General features: G+C 29.8%; 1 pseudogene; it reads left to right on the top strand.

The window, feature by feature from the left end:
* The first annotated feature begins 11,836 nt into the window (after positions 1–11,836).
* Positions 11,837–16,161, top strand: part of LOC112098532 — a 9,602-nt pseudogene continuing 5,277 nt past the window's right edge.

Here is a 16,161-nt window from a genome sequence, read left to right as displayed (position 1 = left end):
CCCATCCAAACCAAATCCATCAAAAAAAAAAATTACAAATTTGAAAACCCTACCCGTCAGACCAACCCCCACCGCCGCCCACCACCGCCAATCAGCCAGCCAACACCACCACAAACCTCACTAGCCACCGTCGACCAAGCCTCAGTCATCGCTGCCTCAACCGCCGCTTGAACAGCCGCAAATCACCAACCCAAACCTGCGGCTCCACCAAGCAACCCACCACCATTCAGCCACTTTCTCCACCAGCCACCTCCACCAACAAACTCGCCGGCCTTCGTTGACCAAAAACTGACCGACTTCGGCCCTTGATCGCCGCCCTCTGTCACCACACGAAACGACAACCCACGAGTGCTTCCTACACGCGCCGCCACCAAAACACCTTCTTTTTCCGTCAATTTACACCACCACCATAATCCCTAGCAGTCGGCAACCGTAAATCCAGTCTTCCGCCACAGTAAAGCCGCCATAAACCAAAAGCCACATCACCAAAATCAACCGCCAATTCAAGTCGGATTTTCCCCAATTCAGGTTGCTGAATATAAAAAGGACTCATGAAAATTACCTAAAGTTTCAAATATTGTTATTCAGCAACCACTTTTATGGTACATTAGTTTCAACCCAAATTTTATATAAATAATTTATAACTCCCATTATTATTATAAAAAAAAATTGTAGCAATTGTGGTTATATCACATGAAAAAAAAAATCTAATTAAAGAAATTAACATTATAATTTAAGGGATAGTTGCTCTTTTAATCATTAGAATTTATGTCAATTATCCAGCTTATCCTTGCATTCTTAAAAACTATATACAATACCATTATCTCTGCTTTTGTAGCTATTGAATTTGACTTTGACAACATAAATATTTATTAGCAACAACTTAAAATTCAAACAAATCTAATATGTAATGTATGAAATACAAATAATAATTAAACAAATTTTGATTATTTAATATTAAGATATAATCACATTAATATCATAAGGATAGGTGGTACTCAAATAATCTTTTAAAAATCAAACCCAAATTATATGCATTATTAATATGCATTATTGTATAATATTTAGATTTTGTTAAGTTACAACTACTATAACTTAAGTCTCTTAAAAAATATGTGAGTCCCACCACCTATTAAATTTTTTACATTATTTTTGAAAAAATTACAAGTTACATCAGTTGTAACTTAACAGCACCCCTAGTATTTTACTTTACTTTTATACCTTTACAAGAACAATAATGTATGAAATAAAAAAAATAAATAAATAAAGAACTGACAACGAAATTAGACCTATCATTAGTTTCTTGTGGTGTGAACTCTTGACAATCCTCCCCTATCCCACCTAAAGCTCTCGCGTGGTGTGAATGTTTGACAATTCTCCCATATCCCTCCATAATATGTCATATTGCGAAAAGCAATGTCAATTGCAATGCCGTTTCCCATTAGTCATAGTGATAGATAGGACCAGAATTTTTTGAAACCCCCGAGGCCCTGAACTTGTTTTTCCTTTTGAAAATAAGAAAATGGCACCTGTCTAGAGAAATAATTTATTAGAACCTTATATCGTGAATAACGGCCAATAAGACTTTTTTTAAATTATAATATTTTTAAATTTATTAACTAAAAAAATTAACTCTAATAATTTATGATAAATATAAATAGGATATTAAAATAAATATAATAATATATAGATATTAAAATAATTTCAATATCTAAAATATTAATATTTTACAATCTCGTATTCTATTAAACCAAATTATAATAAATAGAGACATAATATTCAAATAAATATATAAAAAATTTAGGTTATTTTCAATGTCATATAAAATAGTTTTAATATTATTAATACCTGAGAAATATTATATTAATTGTAAAATCTATTTAACCTAAGGATTTAGTTAAAATTTTAAAATAATTACAAATATTTTATAAGTACAAATAAATTAATTTACATTTTAAAAATTAATATTGAAATTAATTATTTAAATTATATATATTAGTCTTCTGGAAAATTTAAATTATTTAAATCATATTTACATTTCGTAAAAAATTTTAAGTCAATTTGTTTGATTACCACCTGCTAAGGGTATTGTAGTCAAGGGGAATATTGGTATTCTTTATTAAAAATTTGGGATCTACATGATTATTTTTCTAAATTTTAATGGTGTCATTTTATTTTTGACAAAAATAAAATTTCATTTAAACAACTAAAATGATGAATAATACAGTGCTACAGTGGCGCAAGTGGAAGGTAGGAAACAATCAAAATGAACAGTCTAACGTCACAGCAAGCATATAAGGCCAAAGTTTGTTACATCCCAATACAAAAAGTTTGAAACTTTGCACCTTCTGAAATGAAACAAACTTACTTGGATATTGGTGATCAGTGAGAAAAGCCCTTTTTCAAAAGCAACCTTAGGGTACCGAGTGTTACAGATTCAATGAACCACAAATACTTATTTACATTGTAGTATCTCAAAGGCACCGATTTCTTCTGATCCGTTAAGGAAAACAAGAAAAATAAAAAGAAAAGAAAAAGGTTACTTGTGCCACACAACCTTGACGCCTAGCTACATGGTACATTCTCTTTGTGTGTTTGAACCAATTAACAATAATGGTGCCTTTACTTCTTGGACTGGAGAATCGAAATCCGAAATCGAAATCATTAATGATGTTTACTTCATAAAATGGAGGCTGGGATCCGAATCAGAACTATGGGGACCACCCAAATTAGGAGTGAGGAATGGAAGATTGATTCCTAAGGAAGGTGGTGGGAATCAATCCCCCATTCCCAAGATTGATCATTTTGCCCCCTCTCACAAACTATAAAATATCTATTTTGTCCTCAATTAAAAAATTATTATGATTAATTAATATATGTTTATAATTTATTAATATAACTATTCTAATCAATTTATATATATTTTAAATATATTATTATTAAATAATTAATATATTATTATAATTAATTAATATATTTTGAATTTTTATTATTATCGTCATCATCATCATTATTATTGTTATGAATGATAAATTTTTTTACAATTAATTAGTATATTAATATATTATTGACAATAATTAATAATAATAATAATTTTTGAATAAATAAATAAATAAAATTAATTACTGAATTTGAACATTTTACAATTATTCTATTATTTGGACTTATCGAGAACTTACATGCAGCGTAGCTAGTTTGCTAGCATATGTAAGGTTTAATTTGAATGCATGCAGCATTGAGAAGAGACAACGCAGAAACAAAATTTCCGCTTGCAATCTTTTCATTTCCCTTTTTAATAACAAGCAAAATAGAGGATAAACAGGGACTTTGTTTTAATTCTCCTGTTTTTCTGTTTGGTGATTTTAAAATTTTATGTCTATATTTATCAAAAAAAGTTATCCAAAATTATTATCTATTTTTGATACACGTTGATTTATTAAAAAAAAATTAAAAACTTCATTTCTAAATTTATCGTTGTGCTTTGACCTTGGGGTGGTTTTTTTCTGTTTTTTTACGTAGGCCAGAACCTTAATGAAGAAAGTTTTCATCGTTAATTGCTTTTGACCTAGGAGAATTTATTCTTGGACAAATTAACACCTTTGTCTTTTGATGCGGCTCCTAGATATCTATGCAATTTGTGTCATTTACTTTTGCTTTGTATTCTTTTTTAAATGAGTCCCGATTGGTTCATTTGCAGATAAATGAGTCAGTTTTTCTGTTTTTATTTTTTGAAAGACGGTTTTTCTGTTACGAAGCTTTTCATGGATGAATATTTTTTTTTTAATTTTATAGATTCTCTGCGAGTTTTGTTAGGTAGAAGGGTATTTAAGTATTTTCATTTCATATTTTGACATTTCCTTGACCTTTGAAGTATTGAATCATTGTGCAGGTATTTAAGTAAATCTGCCCACAATGAAGAATAGTTCAGAACAGTTGCGGAAGATAAATGGCTCCAATATATGCGTTATGATCTTTTAATATTTCGCCTCTGATATTGTCCACATTGCTTACTGCAATAGATAAAGCACTTCGTTTACCCCAAATCCTGATAGGGAAGTATAATTATGTGCTTCCGAAATAGTGCAACTCTCCATAATTATTTAATATGCCTCTCAATGAAGCAATCACCTTCATTTACAATTCTTCGATTATTAATCCTACATACACGTGTTTCTTTTGTCTCTAAAAGTATCCTCAATTAATTTACATAATTTAATATAATAAGTACCTAAGACTAGACAAATTATCATTATAATAGTATTGACACAATAATGTCAATAATAAATGCCTTAACAAACCTATAAATTTTAGAATATGGCTCAGAGTGCTACAATGAACCACAACAAGTTATTATATTGTCTATAATCAATATTCCAATGGTAATAGAGTTTTTTTATTTTCAATCCGCTGCTTTTCTGTTTAGCGATTGCCAAATTTTATATCTAAAATTCTTCTAATTTTATATCTAAAATTCTTCTAATTTTACACTAAGGTTTATTTTTTCAAAAAAGGGGACGGGGTGGGGGGGGGGGGGGCAGGAGAGAGAGACTTAGAGAGTATTAAAAAATGTAATTCTAAATTTTTACTTGAGTGTTGTGTGATTTTGATCATTTTTTTAAAGTTGGCCATTTATATTGAATAAATAAAATAACGAATAGACGTTTGGACCACTTCTTTTCTGTTATAATAAAACATGAGATGTCTTCTCTTGATGTTTTCGTCACAAAAGAATATGTTTAATTATGTCATCATAGGCTTAAATGGGATGCCTTTTCTGTTATAAGATCGAGAACAAGTTTGTTTAAGCACTAGAGCCGCTAAATAAAAGAAAGGCTCATATAAAAATTACCTAAAGCACCAAATATTGTTATTCAGCTACTTCTTTTATGTTACATTAGTTTCTACGCAAATTTATATAAATAATTTATAACTCCCATCATTATTTAAAAAATAAAAACCATAGCAATTGTGGTTATATCATGTGGTGTGATCTTTTGACAATCCTCCCACATCCCACCAAAAACTCTCACATGGCGTGAACTTTTGACAATTCTTCCATATCCCACCAAAAATTTGTCATGTTGCGAAAGGCAATGTCAATTGTATTGTCATTTCCATTAGTTATAGTGGCAGACAATGTAGTCCCGGGATAAGACTAGAAGTTTTTGAAACCCATGGACTTATTCTTACTTTATTTTTTCTTTTGAAAATGAGAAAAGGACACCCGTTTCGGGAAATAATTTTGTAGAATCTCATATCGTGAATAAGAGATAATAAGACTTTTCTTTTTTACTTTACTGCAATACTCTTTAATTTTATTAATTTTATATTTTATAATAAATATAAATATGATACTAAAATAAATGTAATGATATATACATATTAAAATAATTGGATATTGAAAAATATTTTAATATTTTACAATCCCGTATAATATTAAACCATATTATAATAAATAGACATAATATTAATATATATATAAGTTTAAATTATTTTGAATATCATATAAAATAATTTTAATATTATTAATAAATCAGAAGTATTACATTAATTGTAAAATCTATTTAATCCAAGGATTTATTTAAAATTTTTATAATAAATTAAAAATATATTGGTTAACATTTTAACAATTAATAATGAAATTAATTATTTAAGTTATATATATTAGTCTACTAGAAAAATTTAAACTACTTCAATCAGATTTACATTTAATGAAAAAATTTGAAGTTAATTTTCTTTTTATCATCTACTACGAATCTTGTAGTTAAAAGAGGTATTGACATTCTTTATTAAAAATTTGAGGTCTACATAACTATTTTTTTTTATTTTAAGGGTGTCATTTTATTTTTGACAAAAATAAAATTTCATTTAAATGGCTAAAATGGTGAATAATACAATGTTACAGCTGGCGTAAATGGAAGGTAGGAAACAATCAAAATGACCAACAGTCTAATGCCACAGCAAGGACATGAGGTCAAAAAATTCCCTTATTAATTAGTAAAAGAGAGTCACTTGGGCTTATGGCGGGCAAAATCGGATATAGATCAGATTCAAATTAATCCGATAAATTTGATATTGTTTGCATTGATAAAAAAAGTCACCCAAATGCAATCTAAACATGTGTGTGTGTGTATACATATTTGTTATAAATTAAAGTTACAAAAGTCTTTAACCAAGGCCATTCATAGTAAGTTTCAAATTTTTAGGTTAATATCTGTAACTTCATCATGCTGGCCATAAATAAAGCTTGCAGGTCTAGGCGGGATTGACTCGAGTTTTTTTGCCAATCCTACGCATGACGGGCGGTGTTAGGAATAACATCCTGCATCAATTGAGTATTGAACTTGGGTTCAGCATATAAGATTTGGACAACTCTTAACTCTTGAGCTAACTTACTAAGTTTTGGATTGAGTTAAGCATGTATGCTTCAATATCACAAATTAGTCTTTCGTTACCATTACTTATTTTTTCTATTGTTTAATCCTAACACAATAAATGACCTTTCATCCCAAAAGAACTAAAGTAATCATTTTAGACGAATTAAGACACCATAAAGTAAATCTGCACACTATGAAAAATACTTTGGAACAGTTAAGGAAGCGTGAGAATACTTGGGGAAAGCTTCATAATTGTTACGGCCGGATCTACACTCTTTCCTCTATATGCAATAAATATATGCGTTAATGATCTCTCAATATTTTGCATCCGATATTGCCCACATCGCTTACCACAATATATTCACTTTATAAACAAAGTTTACAACCCAAATACTAATAGAGAATATAAATATGTACTTGTCAATGAAGCAATCACCTTTATTTAGAAATTTTTTATTATTAATCCTACGTACACACACCTCTTTTGTCTCCAAAAATATTCTTAATTAATCCACACAATTTAATACAATAAATACCTAAGATTACACAAATTTTCATTACAATAGAATATATAATTTATAATATTATTGATACAATGATGCCAATAATAAAAATCCTATAAACCTTACAAATTTTAGAAAATGGCTTAGAGTGTGACAGGTTGAATGAACCACAACAAATCATTTACATTATAGTATCTATGATCAATATTCTAATGATAATAGGGCTCCTCCATTTTCATTTCCCTACATTTTCTGTTTGGTGATTGTCAAATTTTATGTCTAAATTTTTTCTAATTTTACAGTGAGGTTTATTTTTTAAAGAGAGAGAGAGAGAGACTCAAAGAGAATTAAAAAAAATGTAATTCTAAAATTTTACTTGTGCATTTTGTGATTTTTACCATTTTTTAAGTTGGCAATTTGTATTGAATAAATAAAATAATAAATAGACTTATGGACCACTTTTTTCTGTTATAATAAAAATCAGAGGTCCTTTCTTGATGTTTTCTTTCCATATGAATAAATTAGAATTTTATTGGTACAGTAATGTCAATAATAAAATTCCTAACAAACATACAAATTTTAGAATATGGATTAAAGTGTTACAAGTTGAGTGGATCACAACAAGTTATTTATATTGTAGTGTCTATGATCAGTATTTTAATGATATCAAGGGTCCTCTATTTTCTTTCCCTTGCAATTTTTGTTTGGTCATCGCCAAAGTTTATATCTAAAATTTTTCTAATTTTACACTGACATTTATTTATTTTTTTTAAAAAAGAGAAAGAGAGACACGGAGAGAACTAAAAAATGTAAATCTAAATTTTTGCTTGTGCGTTATGTGATTTTTATCATTTTTTAAGTTGGCCATTTGTATTGAATAAAAAAAGTAATAAATAGACTTATGGACCACTTGTTTTTTTATTATAATAAAACATTTTCTTCTCCTGATGTTTTTCATCTCACAGGAATATATTTATCTCATCGTGGGCCCAAATGGGGTAAATAAATTGGGATCAAGGACAAGTCTGTTTAAGTGTTGAAATTGCAAGAAGACCTCATAAAAAAAATTGCCTAAAGCCCCATTATTGTTATTCAACTATTACTTTCATGACACTTACACAAATAATTTATAACTCCATCTTTATTTAGGGAAAAAACTGTAGCAATTGTTGTTATATCACAGGAACAAATTCCAATTAAAAATATAATAAGAATTAATTGCAAATTTTGTAATAAATATCAATATAATTTAATAGTTTAATTTTTTTTGGTAGAGTAATATAATTTAAAAAATTAATATTTAAAAAATAATATCAGTATTACTTTTTAAAATGCAAATTATTAAAATTATATTAATAATGTATTTTTATTTATTATAAAATTTATTTTAATAAAATCTTAAATTTTTTTAAATATTTGTATATATTGTTATATGTTATTATAATATTATATTTATATTTATTAAAATATAAGAGTTAATATTTTTAAATTAATAAAGACAAAAAGTATTATAATAAAAAAGAATTCTTTTATTAAAAATATAATCATTCTCCCAAACTTATCCTTGTCCCTTTTTGAAAGGAAAAAATAAATTAGAAAAGTCTATGGTCATGATAACTTCTAGCCTTGTCCCGTGGGACATGGCTACGGTGCAGAAGCTGAAAGTAACAGCTTCGAACTTTCCCATTTCCATCACCTTGTTGATGGTTGTTGAAGCCAATAAAAATAAATTCCTACTCTAAATAAATTGTGTATAGTGATTGAGCAGGGTTGTGTCCACAGAGATCGGTAATTATTTAAATTCTTTTGAAACGTAAAACGTAAAATGGGAGAATTGTTGACAATAATAAAAAATCAAATTAAAATAACAAAAATGCAAATTAAAGTTGTAATTCAAATTGGAGAAAGCTTTGGTTGAAGGAATTAACTCAGTTTGATTCGACTACTGATCATTGATTCAAAAATAGATTATTATTACTTATGAATAAACTGGTTATAGCTATTGAGACCCTCTAATAGCCAATCTCTCCTTAACTAGTCGATAACCAAGGTACGACCATTGGATATTTCCCTAATTAATAGACAACCCTAGATACGATCATAGGATTTAATCAATTGACAGCCTGAAAAACCAGAGCGACCCAAATCCTAATCAACACATATGATGATTCATTTAAATTAGATTGTTTATTCCCATAACACAACTCACTGCTATGTTATTTGTCACAAACATTAAACTCGTCATACGATGAATTCTTTAATTGACAATAGATTAAGTTGATAATTAAATAGTGGCCAATTACCTAATTAACAAACATAATCATGAAACTAATTCAGAGAATAAACAAATACCCAAAAAGTAATAAAACAATTAAAGCATAAGAAAGATCTCACAGTAGTGATGAATCAAAAATTCATTAACCTTCAACTAGAAAAAATAAGTTTAGTTTTTCATAGAGAGAAGAGAAAAATTAGATCTAGGGTTTCTTTCTTTTTCTCCAATTAAAATCCCCCCTTTTTCACAATAGATTCCTCCCTTAAATACTCTCTCTCTCTTCTCTTTTAAAGTTCTATTTAAAATAAAATAATAATATTTGAAATATTAAATTCGTAATTACAAAAATAGCCAAAAATACAAAACACATTAAACTAAAAACTGCAGGTCCGCAGTTGACAGCACGCGCCCACGCCTTATCTATAAAGTTCTTCTGACGCTCTAAATTTCTCCAAGAGAACAATCATCTTTAAACATCATCTTATACCTCAATTCTATCACAAATCAATAGAATTGCACTTACAAAAGTAAAACACAAGTAAATCATTATTATTAAATGCAAAACATCGATATTAAGGGAAGTAAACAATGCAAAACTAGTGTATAAATTGTACTCTAACACTTGTATTGGGACCTCTTTCTCTCTCCTATAGCCCCCATGGAAGTTCCCCATTGGCTGCTGTTACTTACAGAAGCCGTAACATAGACTTCTAGCCATGTCCCGTGATGTCCATTGTCTGCCACTATGAATAATGGCAATGACATTGCAATTGAAACATTGAAAAGGTATTTTCGCAATATGACAAAGCTTTTGTTAGGATATGGGAGGATTGTCAAAAGTTCACACCACTTGAAACTAGAATTAGATCTAATTTCATTTATTTCATAAATTAGAAAAGTCTATGGTCGTGATAACTTCTAGCCGTGTCCCGTGATGTCCATTGTCTGCCACTATGAATAATGGAAATGACATTACTATAATAAAATGACATTGCAATTCCAATATGCAATTGAAAAGTCTATGGTCGTGATAACTTTTGTAATATGACAAAGTTTTTGTTGGGGTATGAGAGGATTGTCAAAAGTTCACACACCACATGAAACTAGTGTTAGATCTAATTTTATTTCGTCCGTTCCTTATATATTTATTTCATACATATATGTCTTAGGGTGATATTGTTTTGTAAAGATATAATAGTAAGGTACTATAAAAAGAAAAGAAGTGTGTGTATACTTCCCAGTGTAATAATTATATGTAGAAGAAAACTAACAAGAGGAAAAATGACAAAGAGCAAGGCGCTGGTTGTTGGGAGAAGAGGACATGTCGGCAGAGGATAGAGAAGCCAATCTTAGCCTTGTTGATTGAGGGCTCATCTTCTGATCATCGTAGCCTTGTTGGAGCTGTCAAACAAGTCGATGTTGTCATTTAAGGAGCCACAACATTTTGATGCTGCTTAAACTTGTTGGGGCCATCAAACAAGCTGTAAATATTAAGGTACGTAAGCCTTAATTTTTATGTAATTTTAATTTCAGATCCAAAATTGCATGCAAGCCATTAATTTCTTTCCTTTTTTATTTTTGATTTGATGAGGTGCTTGATTTGGTCGGGTGTGTATTTTTTCTTTGTTCTTTTTTTTTTTAAAAACATAAATCTCCAAATCGGGTTGGAGCGGGGATTCTAACCCTACGATGGCCATATTAAAATTTAAAATTTTTTAATTTATTTTTCTACATCTCAATATTTGAAAAAATGATTATATAGATCTATATATTTTCAATAAGAGATACTAAGATACTCTTTTTTACTATAACACCTACTAGCTCTATTAACTCAAAAAATTAGCTTCAATGTTAATATATATATTTTAAAATAATTTTAATATTTTAAAAAAAATGAAAAAAATATTTTAATACTTTACAAGCTTATACTATATTAAACTAAATTTTGTAATAAATAGAAACTTAATATAAAATAAATGTCTAAAAATTTAAATTATTTTCAATAGCATATAGAATAATTATAATATTATTAATACCTAAGATATATTAAATTAATTATAAATTCTATTTAACACAAATATTTAACTAAATTTTTTATAATAAATATAAATATATTATTAAAATAAATCTAATAATTAACATTTTAAAAAATAATACTGAAATTAATTTTTTAAATTATACTAACACTAGTTTCACGCTGTGCGAACTTTTGACAAAAACTGTTAATTGCAATTTCTTTTGAAAACAATAGATCAAATCATTAAAGTGCATGTGATGATTTGCTGTTTAATTATTTCTTTAGAATATATCCAAACGTAAGGTTGTGAACTAGTGCTTTCTTCAACTTAATTGGGTCCAACAATACACTGCAGCTTCCTCTTTTGGTCATTCCAAGTTTAATTCTTCATGAAAATCTTAGACACTAATACAAGGATATCGAATCCAAAATTATAATAATACATGTAATTATTCTATACATGCGTCAACAAGGCAACAGTAACCAAATACATGATATGCAAAGGGGGTGCATGATTAAGTCCTTTTTTTATTCAATTCATTGTTATTATTCTCATCAACTCTTTTCTCACTTATTTTTCAGCAGTTACCAGTGATCTTTTTGCTCTTTAAAATTATTCTTAAATATTCAAGGCTAAATAGAGAAGCTCATCAACTATCTGATCCCGGATAATTAAAGAGGTGAACTTGTTCTAAATCCTTTGATAATTTCTATTAATAGCATAATCTCCTTGATCTTGACCGCAGTTATTTCTTAATGTCCAAGAAAAAAATATCTCTTGTTTGTCTTAATTTTGTCATTTAATTTTCTTGATTTAAGTTACTGTTCATTGTTAACTTCTGTGTTCTTGTTATTAGCATTTGTTAATTTGCATCTCTCCTCTAAAATAGTTTCTAAAAAAGAATGTTGCTTTTCATTCATACCCTTGAAACCTTTCAGTTAATAGTCAAAACTCTAATCTTTCAGTTAATTTATTTGAATCCAATTTTTTCAACAGCAAATACACACACACATTGTTAAGCAACAGCCAAAAAAGTGCAGAAAAACCAGTCAAATTTATACATGCGTCAACAGGGAAACAGTAACCAAATAGGTGATACAAAAAGGGGTGAATGATTCTGTCTTTTCCTTTTGCAAGTCGCTGTTATTACTCTCATCAACTTCTTTCTCGCACATTTCTCAGCAGTTACCAGTAATATTTAAAATCGCTGTGTAGATATGCAAAAGTTCCGTCAGTGCATTAATAATTATTTGCCAGAAAAAAATAGTTGCGTCAATATTAAAGGAATTGACATCCAGGGGACCCAATTTAGTTGCTTAATGATTATTTAATTAATTAATTTATAATATATTAATCTTTTAAGTTGAATAATTAAAATCTTAGACCCGAAACAATAAATCATCTGAGGCATATAAAAGAGAAATTATCATCCTATTTTTTCTTTTTTCTTTTTAACTTCTTGTAGCTTATAAAAGAGAAATTATCAGTCATTTACTCAAAGTTTATTCAATTATTAAAATTATTATAAAAATTTAAATTTATTTAATTTTACATCCAATGTATGCAATTTGTATGAAACATCTGTTAAAAATATAAAGTTATTCGTTCAAAGTGACAAAATAGAACCGAACACAAAATTGTAGTGGTGATTATGTTTTAGGAGTAACTTTATTTTTTTAGTAAACAGTTGATACACATTGTAATAATGGGTATAAAATTAAATATTTTTAAATTTTTATAACTTTTTGGATAATAAGATAATTCTTAGATGGATAATTGAAAATTTTTCTTTTCAAAATATTTTGAAAACAATACCAAATGTACCAAAACATTGTTTACTTTCACTCTCTCTCTCTCTCTCTCTCTCTCTCTCTCTATCTATCTATCTATATATATATATATATATATATATATTATTTCTTAACTCATTCTTATCCTTATTCTTTCTAACATATCCACAATCTGTCAATGAAATTTACTTTTATAAATTTGAAGATTTTTTCATGCAATTTTATACGATGATGAGTTCTCATGTTTCTGTTAAAAAATAATTCGTAAATAATACAAATGAAAAAAACAAAAAGTAGCAGGGCTGGCAATACAAAACCATAACTTTTTTTCTTTGAATTTTGCATAAACAAAGTCAATAGTGATTTGTCAGCACGATCTTGAGAGCACGGCTTGGAGTCTCAATAATTATTGACACTCATATTTGAAAACTTTCGAAAAGATAAAATCCAATATGAAAGGTGAAACGTTATAATCATAGTAACTAGAAAATTGATTGATTTACAAATATCAATTTAAACAATTTTCATGTTGATCGACAATTTAAGTAGATTGACAAAGATTGAAGTAATTACTGTTGGTGATTGATTGACTTTGTCCTTATCCTTGCCTTCTTCTTATCAAAAATCGAGTGTCAATTAAATTGGGCCAGGGTTTCTGATTGCAACTAATGGACTTCATATACGCATAATGGTCCCTACGTACATACGTACCAATATTTGATTGATAAAGGGGGTGCATGCTTAATGCTCAAGTCGTCTTCTTTTGGAAATTCATTGTTATTACTCTCATCAACTCGTTCCTCACATTCCTCTTTAGTCAAAACCTGTAATATTTCTTCTATATTCAAGGTGAATACAGCAGCTCATCGACTCTGATCCCAGACAGGTAAAGAGGTGCACTTGTTCTAAAACCTGTAATATTCTTTTAGTAGCAGAATCTCTGATACTTGATCTTCATAGCGGTTCTTTCTTAATTTCCATCAACTTTCCTAGGAAAAAATTCTCTGGTTTTTCTTAATCATATCATTTACTTTTCTTAAGTCATATCATTTATTTTTAGTAGCAGAATACTTGATCTTGATAGCCATTCTTTCTTAATTTCCATCAACTTTCCTTAAAGGATACCTTTCTGTTAATAGCAAAACCTCTGATCCTTAAGATAGAAAAAGAAATTCTCTACTTATGTATCAGTTGGTTCAAAATCAATATCGCGATGTTGTTTGCGGTCTTTTCTTTCTCTGTCTTTCCCTCTAGTTCATTTTAATTTATTTGTATTCCTTTCTTTGACATTTTTATTCATTTTATTCATATATATACATATATTGTTAAGCAACAGGCAATGGTTGCAGAAGTGGGTCTGGCTGCTTTTTCCAGCATCGTATCAGAAGATGCAAAGTCACTGTTCAAACCGATTATACGGCAGATCTCTTATGTGTTCAAGTACCAGAGCTACATAGATGGCCTAAAAGATCAAGTGAAACAGTTGGGATATAAAAGAGAAAGGGTGGAAATACCCGTTCATCAGGCTACTCAACAAGGAGATGAGATTTATAAGGATGTTGCAGACTGGCTTAATAGCGTCAAGGAATTCAGTCAGGGAGCTGCGAAATCCATCACTGATGATGAAGATAGAGCTAAGAAGTTCTGTTTCAAAGGATTGTGCCCAAACTTGATTTCTCGTTACAAGCTCAGTAGACAAGCAGCAAAGGCCGCAGAAGCTGCTGCTAGTCTCATGGGAAAATGTAACTTCTCTAATGTTTCCTACCGTCCTGCTCCAAAGCGGGCAGAACATATGCAAGTGAAAGATTTCGAGGCCTTTGATTCAAGAATGAAAGTATTTGAAGATGTTGTGGAGGCGTTGAAGGATGATAAGCTCAAGATAATTGGGGTCTACGGGATGGGCGGCGTGGGTAAAACCACGCTAGTCAAGCAAGTTGCAAGGCAAGTTATGGAAGATAAGGTGTTCGACAAGGTCGTTATGGCTGAGGTAACACAGACCCCAGATCATCAGGAAATTCAAAAGAAACTTGCTTTTGACTTAGGCATGAAATTTGGCTCGGATGAGAATAAATTCGAAAGAGCAGATCGATTACGTGAAAGATTGAAGAACGAGAAGCAGGTCCTCGTTATATTGGATAATATTTGGAAAAAACTCGAGTTCGAAAAAGTTGGAATTCCTTGTGGGGATGTTGATGAGAAAGATACAAAGGATGATCAGAGACGATGCACAATAATATTGACGTCTAGAAGTCGAGATTTATTGCGCATTGATATGAATTCTCAGAAAAATTTCCCGATCGATGCTTTGCCACCAAAAGAAGCATTGCAGTTATTTGAAAAGATAGTGGGTGATTCAACTAAAATATCCGCTTTTCAAAGTATAGCAAATGAGATCGTTGAAAGATGCGGAGGTTTGCCTGTTGCACTGAGTACAGTTGCAAATGCTCTGAAAACTAAGGATAGTTACTTTTGGAAAGATGCATTGAATCAGCTAAGAAGATCGGATGCTAGAGAAATTCATGGCATGCAAGCAAATGTGTACACCTCCATAAAATTGAGTTATGACTTCTTGGAAAGTGAGGAGGCAAAATCTCTGTTCCGTCTTTGTAGTCTATACAGTGAAGGTAATGTCATACAAGTTTCTGACTTATTGAGATGTGGTGTGGGTTGGGGTTTGTTTGAAAATGTTTACACATTGGAAGAAGCAAGGAGTAGAGTGCATCGGTTGATCGACAACCTCAAATCTTCATGCTTATTGTTGGACGGTGATGCTGAAGATGAAGTTAAAATGCATGACGTCATTCATGTTGTTGCCGTATCAATTGCCAGAGAGGAGCGCATGTTTAATGTTCCAAATGTTGCTGACTTGGAGAAAAAGATGGAAGAGACAATACAGAAAGATCCAATTGCTATTTCATTACCTCATAGAGATATTCAAGAGCTCCCTGAAAGGTTGCAATGTCCCAATCTCCAGTTATTTTTGTTGTATACGGAGGGTAATGGCCCTATGCAAGTTTCAGACCACTTTTTTGAAGGGATGGAAGGACTCAAAGTTTTACAGTTTCCTGGAATTGGCTCTTCTTCATTACCTTCATCACTTGGTCGCCTCATTAACCTTCAAACATTGTGTTTAGACTGGTGCGACTAGCAGATATAGCGCAATTGGGACACTAAAGAAATAGAGATTCTCAGCCTCGC

This window comes from Citrus clementina, unplaced genomic scaffold (genome assembly GCF_000493195.1).
Source record: "Citrus clementina cultivar Clemenules unplaced genomic scaffold, Citrus_clementina_v1.0 scaffold_5, whole genome shotgun sequence".
In the NCBI taxonomy this organism is placed as follows: domain Eukaryota; kingdom Viridiplantae; phylum Streptophyta; class Magnoliopsida; order Sapindales; family Rutaceae; genus Citrus; species Citrus x clementina.
This window is presented reverse-complemented; position numbering and strand designations above follow the sequence as displayed.